Source organism: Odocoileus virginianus, chromosome X, assembly GCF_023699985.2.
Source record: "Odocoileus virginianus isolate 20LAN1187 ecotype Illinois chromosome X, Ovbor_1.2, whole genome shotgun sequence".
Lineage (NCBI taxonomy): Eukaryota > Metazoa > Chordata > Mammalia > Artiodactyla > Cervidae > Odocoileus > Odocoileus virginianus.
Genome location: NC_069708.1, coordinates 47,713,272 through 47,721,826, shown reverse-complemented (window position 1 = coordinate 47,721,826; position 8,555 = coordinate 47,713,272).

Sequence of the window (8,555 nt, the reverse complement as noted above, 5' to 3'; positions counted from 1 at the left end):
GACTGAATGACTAACACTACCCTTTTCCAAAAGAATAAATTACCTAGGAATAAATTTAACCAAGTAGGAGCAAGACTTGTACACTAAAAACTATACAATATAATTGAAAGAGATTAAAGAAGGTGTAAATAAGTGGACATATATTCTATGTCCATGAATTCTAAAACTTAATATGTTAAGATGGCAATATTCCTCAAATCAATCTATAGATTACATGTGTTCCCTACCAGATTACCAAAGGCCTTTTTTTCCTCCATAAATGGAAAAAACCTGTCTTAAGTCTATATGGAATTTCAATAGTCAAAAACACACAAACAAAATTATAAAAGGAGAACAAAATGAAAGTACTCATAATTCCCAGTTTCAAAACTTAACTACAAATCTACAGCTATCAAAATACTGTGGTGCTGGCATTGTCATAGATATATAGGTCAATGGAATAGAATTGAAAATCCTGCAATAAAACCAAACCCTTATGGCCAACTGATTTTCAACAAGGGTACCAAGACCATTCAGTGGAGGAAAGGATAGTCTTTTTAAGAAATGGTGCTGAAACAATTGGATATCCACAAACTAAGGAATAATGTTGCACCTCTACCATGCAACAATATAAACATTAACCCAAAATGGATCAACAATCTAATTAAACAACTAAAAGTATAAAACTGTTAGAAGTAAACATAGGGGTAAATCTTCATGACATTGTGTTTGATAATAGAATTTTTCAAAATTAAAAACATTTTTGCATCAAAGGACATTATCAAGAAAGTAAAATCAAGAAAAGGGGAAAATATTTGCAAATTATGGTATCTGTTAAGGGTCTATTATCCAGAATATATAAAGAACTCACACAGACTTTTCTTATAGAAAATATAAAGAACTCAACCTCAAAAAATGCAAGTCAATTTGAAAACAGGTAAAAACAAACTTTAATAGACAGTTCTGTAAAGAAGATATTCAAATAGTCAACAAGCATATGCAAAGATACTCAATATCATTAGTCATTAGGGAAACACACATGAAAATTTCAATGAAATATTACTTTATACCCACTAAGTTAGCTAGAATCAAAGCAACAGAAAATAGCCAGTGTTGGAGATGATGTGGAGAAATCAAAACCCTTACACACTGCTGGTGGGAGTGGAAAACGTTTCAGCCACTGTGGCTAATGGTACAAGATTTTATCTGAAGATTATGGGAGTGTTTTGGAGCTAGGTAAAGATAATGATTACACAGCACTGTGAATGTACTAAATGCCACTGAAGTGTTGACTTTATAATAGTAAAATTTATGTCATATGAATTCACCTCAATAGAAATTAATAGTTATTGATAGTAATGAATTATTCTCCATTCAATAAAATAGGAAGTCCTGAGCCTATGATGATGACATAAATTTTAAAACTGAATGAATTGAAAGTTTAATAAGGAATGAATATCTACGTGGCTTCAGTGTACCCTCTCATAAAATATTAACATGGTAATTCAAGATGCTTACATTAGGGGAAAGTGAGAGATGGATACATGAGATTGGCCTATAATATATATTTGCTGTAAATCTAAAATTACTTTTTTAAAATGTCATAATATGCTAAAGGAAACAAGATTAAATTTATAATAGAGAGGCCTGGGAGATATTAAGTTTATCAAGTTATCAAAGTGAACACCACTAATAACAGAACAAATAGAAATCACATGGCATGTGATAAGATGTAGTGAGAAGAATGTGTCATCACTTCTGTAATATTCCTGCCAAATGTCTATAACCTGATCCTCATTAGAATATAACATAAGACAACCCAGGCTGAAGGAGAAATGACAGAATAACTTGGCCTGTAATCTTTGATAGTGTCAAGGTCTAGAAAGTCAAACTAAGGCAACTTCCCAGGCTCAAGGCAGAGAAAGAGTCATGAAAACTAAATCTAAGTCTTTATTTTGAACTGGATCCTCTTGCTTTACAAGACATTATTAGGACAACTGGCAAAACTTGAATGGGCTCTTAGGAAGCTGTCAGTGAGAAAGAAATTTTCTCATACACGTCTCGATTCTTCTGACTGGTCTAAGAATTAAATGGACATGTGATAGGTAAATGGGAGAAAATCAGTTTAATAGCATGCATACATGGGAAAGGCCCAGAAAAAATGATCAACTTCCATGTCTGCTGCTTCTTAGAAAATAACCAGGTTAGTGACTTCCTTGGCAGTCCAGGGGTTAACACTCTATGCTTCCACTTACTGTAAGGGGCATGGGTTCAATCCCTGGTCAGGAAATTAAGATCCTGCATACCCCATGGAAAGAACAAAAATAAATAAAGAAAATCCATAGAAAATACCATGCTTAAAACAATATGCCAAAAGGCATATTTTAGGGTGGCAAACTGCTCCCTACAGAGTGATGGTAGTAATGAATGTCCTGGTTTGGGTGGTAATATTGTGGTTATGTGGGAGAATAACTTTGTTTGTAGGAAATATGCACTAAACTAGTATTATGGGATGATGGGGCATCAACTGACTGTTAAATGGTTCAAGGCAGAAACATTATTTGTACTCTAATTACAACTTTTTCTGTAAGTTTGAGGTTACTAAAAACAAAGAGCAAGAAGCTAAGCAGTTTAGTAAAAAGGTGCTATTCTCTGAGTACAGAAAATGTCATCCTATACCATCTAACATGTGAGAATCAGATTGCAGTGACTCTTTTGTCTGTGGCTTGAAAAGTCCAGTTCTATCATTTATCTTAATCTTTTTTTGGGGGGGCGGGGGGGATAAGTTACCCATGACATAGTTCATTACCAAGATGGGGAATGGTTGAAAGGAGAAGCCAGAGAAGCATGGCACTGCCTTTGGAATTGTTACTGAACCAAACTCAGGTCTGCTCACCTGCACTTTGTAAAGCCGATCTACTATCACCGGGTTATGGTGAAGGAAAGTGCAGTGTTTATTGTAGGATGCCAAACAGGGAGTCTGGGACAGCTAGTGCTCCAAAAGTCCAAACTCCCCATGGGTTTCAAGGAAGTATTTATTTATTTACTACTGTATTTCTGCAAATAGCCAAAGAGACTCTTTTATATCATCTTTAAATGATAGGAGGAGAGGGACAAAGAAGACCTAAGCAGATGGTGGATGGGGTGAAAGGGTAAAGGAGACAGGTGTGCTTTTGATCTTGGGTGGCCTCAGCCTGAAGCAGCTTAAACCAGGATTTTGGTTCTTGACCAGAGATTGAAGTCAGGCTGAAGCAGGGAGAGCACTGAGTCCTAGCCTCTAAGACTGCCAGGGACCAATAGCCAGTGATAATGACCTGGCCTAATGGCTTTGTAGAAATGAGTTTCCACATAGAGATGGAATGTAGTGAAACAAGTAATGTGTTTATTAGGAGGAAAAAGAGTATGTGTGAATAAACTCATATGGGCAGGCTCAGAGAGAATCATGTGCTCATGGTAGTTTGAATCATTTATGTTGCACATTTCTTCATGGCTTCCTCTGGCCAATCATTTTGTTTGCCTGGCTGGGAGTCCATATTTGGCTTTACTCAGGGTCCTCCTCAGTGTGCGTGTTCATCTTTCAGCCAGATAGTTTCTAGTGAAGAGCCCTTATGGGTAGGTTGACATCAACTCCTATGGAGTGGAGCCCCCTCCTTTTTCTGCACATGTGTAGTTGGGAAGGTCTCCTTGACCTCAAGAATGAGAAATATGTGGTCTCTTTAACTCTCATCTGAGCCGGACTCAGCTTCTCCTCCCTCCTGCTATTATCTTCATCTTGGAGCATCTGTCCACAGGAGACAAACTCCAGCTGCTCAGTCTGGGGCCCATCTATCTACTGCCTTGTTTTGGTGGAGTATATATCACATCAGCTGAATGTGCCAAGTTCCATTGAAACCCAGCTGATTTGTTTTCCTGTCATCTCAGGAAAAGCCTGGATTAGTTGATATGCAACAAGCTATTGCCATTTCTGCTTGAAGGTATTAGGCATCAAGGCAGCAAAAAAATACTCTGAACTCTTTGCTGCACTGGTGGATACTTCACTGGCTGTGACTCACCCAAGAGTAGGAGAGTAGTGAATAGCTTCTACCTTAAAATATTTGTGGCTCATCCTTTAGTGTGAGCAGAATCTGCTGCTGTTGGAGTGTCTCCCAGGGAGATGGGGGGGGGGGGGGCGGTAGCCCCAGTGGCTCACCCTGGGGTCCTAAAAGCTGATGGCAGAAGTATGCCCATCCATGCAAACTATGACTAGAGGAAGACATCTTGCTTTGGTTCCCAGCACCAAGGCCTGGCCCAGGAAGTACTTTAAAAGGCCAAGTGAGGGATGGGAGTTGCAGAGTATGTGATCAGCTCATGCACAATTCTGATTGGTTGACAGTGAGGTAATAGGGCTGTGGCATAGGGGTTAACATTATCAAGCCTCAGGCTCCAGGAGGTCTGGGGGCTATGTGCTAATGATCATCAAGTAGTTAATGACTTCCTTTTGGTGGGGGTTTTAGCATCTGTAAAACAACTCAGGAAAAGTGCATCAAATTCTGTTAGCTAGGTACCTCAGAGAAGAGCTAAAGCAGAGGATATGGGGGAGGGGTCTGTACTGGAAAGGCCCCATAGGGTCCTACTCTGTTACAGGAGGAGCTATGTGGAAGAGGGTGGCCTAACTCTTCAACCCTGGCTTTGAAGAAGCGGATCATTAGGAGCTAGTGCTTACCACGGCTCTCCTCATTGCCTTCTCCTCCCCACAGTGGCTGAATGATTGCCCCACACTTTGAGGACAGCTCTAACAGCCCTTAATTAATGTGTTGACTCGACTGGTACCTGGCTATCTTATTAGCAAATCCATCCATTTTCAGGACCCCAAAGTCTGTTCAGAGTAGACTCATTCTCTTTTTAGTTGAGAAAGAGGGAGCTTAGCTTTATAGTTAACACTGCCAGAACCTTTTATTAGGACATAGGGTAAGAGAAGAGGACTTTAACTCGGAAAGGTAAGTGAGCCTCATTTCTTAGCATAATGACCAGGGAGTATAAAACAGTCCAGGAGCCACAACATAAAAGTAATGTCTACCAAGTGTGCAGTTAAGCATTACCTAAATATAATAAACTGCAGGCAACAATATCCACCCAACCACACATGGTCAAATTACTTCCTTATTCTTTTGTATTACAGTATGACAAAACCACTTTCAGAGAGAAATTGGGGTTTCTTCATAGCACTTGTGAAGTTATTACAAGCTTAGCTCCAGCCACATGGGCTGCATCTACAAACACAGACTCTTTAAAATAAAAGTACATTTAAAACTCTCTGCCTCTCTACTTGACAAACAATCCATGCAGTTGATGGTGGCACACATTGGTTCCAGTTCCTCTCATTTTTTGGACCCATGTTTTCTTTCTCATACTATATTAAGGAGCTTTGGAAAAGGTATTCTGTAAAGAGACAGACAACAGCACCCACTAAAATCTTTCCCAGTTAAAATGTTGGTCCAGGGTTGGCAAGGGAGGGAGGAGGAGCACACCAACTGTTTCTATGAAAATGACTCTTTGAGCTTGGTTAATTATACCATCCTAGCACAATCACTCACTCTCACTTAAGTAACTCAGATGAGTATGACTTGATCCTTAAAGAACCTTCTTTTCTTTTTTTCTTGCTGCTCTAGATCTTGGTTGCAATATGGGGGATCTTCGATCTTCATTGCAGCATGCAGGATCTAGTTGCCTGATTGATCTTGGAGAGGCAGCAGTGAGCAGTGATGTGAAGCGAGATCTTAATCCCCTGCCCAGGAATTGAACCTGGGTAGCCTGGATGAGAACCAGCAGTCCTCGCCACCAGACTAGCAAGGGCTAGAGGCTAGAAGTCATTTTTCCCTGGATCTTTGCCCCCATTGAAAAGTGCATTTATCATGGAGGCAAAAATTGTAAATACAGGTACAAAGTTTATTATTAGAGACATAGCACAACAACAAGTGAGAGCACACACAGAGAAACAGTTTGTTTAGTTAAGATAGAAGCAAGGCAGAGCTACACACCCAGAGAGCAAGAGTGTGGGCACACTCCCTAGTGAGGAGGAGCGCAGTAGATAAGTGGTTAAGTCCTTGATATAGGGCAGTTCTTCCAGATCTTTGTTTTTCCTTCAGCCAATTATCTGGTTTCTTTTCCACACCTGACCTACCCTAGGAACCTGCTCGACATGCTTGCACAACTTTTTCCAAGATGGATTCCAGCTCAGAGGCCTATGGGATTACATATTAGCATCACATATTATGGGGTGGTCCCCTCTTTTTAACCCCCAAGGAGCCTTTCTGCACATGTGAAATGTCTCTCTTGCCCCATGGATGGGGAATATATGACCTTCTGATTCTTTAGTGACAAATTTTAGCCCCTCTCTGTTCCTGCCATAACTGTTATCTTAAGAAGACAAAGCCTGGCTATTAACCTGTTTCAGTTTCTTTTATTTCAGAGAGAAAACAGAAGGCTGGTTGTAAATATCTAGCCCGAAGCCCACCTAACCCCTGTTTCAGGAAATGTAAACAAGAGGCTAGTTTTAAGTGTCCTGCCTGAAGCCCACATTTTTTCTGCCCCAAGAAATGTAAACAGGAAGCCAGTTGTAAATGCCTAGTCTGGGGCCCATCTATCTCCTGCCTCATGACCAGGGGTCAAACCCAGGCCTCCCTGTATTGGGAACATGGAGTTGTAGCCACTGGACCACCAGGGACATCCCTAAAGTACCCTTCTTGTAGTAGAACAAAGCACTTACATACTCTGTTTAACAGGAGGTTGAGCATCTTAACAATTAGGCCATTGTAGACCATTGATTGCTAAAAAAAAAAAAAAAAAAAAGAATGAAAAAGGAAGACATCAATAAAAAAACAAAAAGATGTCATTAGTCCAGAGAACCAGAAGCTACGTTAATAGGAATTCACGCAATTAACATATTTCCTAGTGAGACCCTTGTCTAAGAAGAAGGGTACAGCCCTCAGGCCAAGGCCAGCCTGCTGATTATTTTTGTATTTATATCATATTGGAACACCACCACACCCATTCTTTCACTTACTTTCTATGGCTTCTTTTGTATTATAATCACAGAATTAAGTAATTGCCCAAATAGATTGTCTGGTCCTAAAACACTAAAATATTTACCACCTGGCACTTTATAGAGAAAGTGGCCTGACCTCTGCCCTAGTTGCCTCTGGCATATAGCACAGTTCTTCTCTGTGTCTCCTCTGTGTCTCTGGCTCCCTGCCTAGTCTAAAGATGTCAGTCATATCCTCCTTGTCTGTATAACTTCTTTAGGGAATCTGATATCCAAACACTGGTCAGAAGGGGTAAGCTCATGTGGCTCTATCTTTTGATCACAGCTAATAGGGTCCAGGCTGGAAATCTAGGCCACATGTCCATGAAAATTGGCAAGATAAATTGTTTTACCTGGTATCTATGAAGTTAAAGCCAGAGTCACTATTATGGCCAACCAAACTAATGTGCAAGCTTATGAGAAGAGGGAAAGGGGGCTATAAACTTTGCAGTGAAGCTTCTATCTGCAGAAGGAAAATTGGGAGCACACAGGTAGTATATATGAGAGACTCCAAGACTTCAGAGACATAAGAAACATACCATCTGTCTCAGCGCTTTCTAAGACCCATGTGATCCGGCTGTATTTCCTGTCGTTTGGGGCCTGCAGGATTTCCTGTATTTCTTAACCTAAATCCTTTTAGCCTAACCTAGTCTGAATGCATTTATGGTTCTGTTGCACGAAGGGGGATCCTTTCCAGGGCTCAAGATTGGACTCTAGTCTAACAATTGTAAATGAATTGTCCAAGGTGACACACACTGCTGACAAAGTGAGAGACTTTTTTGGAAAGGGGTGCCCAGGTAGAGAGCAGGAGGGTAAGGGAATCCAGGAGGACTGCCCTGCCACATGGCTGCTCACAGTCAGGTTTTATGGTGATAAGGTTAGTTTCCAGGTTGTCTCTGGCCAATCATTCTGACTCAGGATCCTTCCTGGTGGCGCACACATAGCTCAGCTAAGATCGATTCCAATGAGGAGGATTTTCAGAGGTCAGTAGGACATGAGGCATTTCCTTTTGACCTTTCCCAAATTCTTCCAGTTGGTGGTGGCTTGTTAGTTCCATGTTCCTTACCAGAACCTCCTGTTGTAAAATAACTCATGCAAATAGTTACTGTGGTGCCTGCCAGGGTGGGTGGTTTCAGTCAGTGTTTCCTCTAACAGTTCTTTTTTTAAAAATAAATAATTGAAACCCTAGACAAAAATACGCATAGGTATAATATTGAGAGACTGTTACATTACAAACATTGTTCTTGAAGCAACAAATTCAGTTGTGAAAGATGAAAACTAAAACTGTCCTTGTAGAGTCCATATTTTAGATATTTGGCTCAATTTTCTGGCCTTTCTTTTCTCATTATTCCCATTTAGGGAAAAAAAAGACATAAAATAGTATTCATCTCATTCAGGTTATCAAATGAGAAAACAAAAACACTTTGGTAACTAGTTTAATCTCCTTTAATTCAAGGGAAAACAATCCATGGATGTGAGGAGTGTGGTGCCTCATAAGCACGTAAGTGGAGCACTC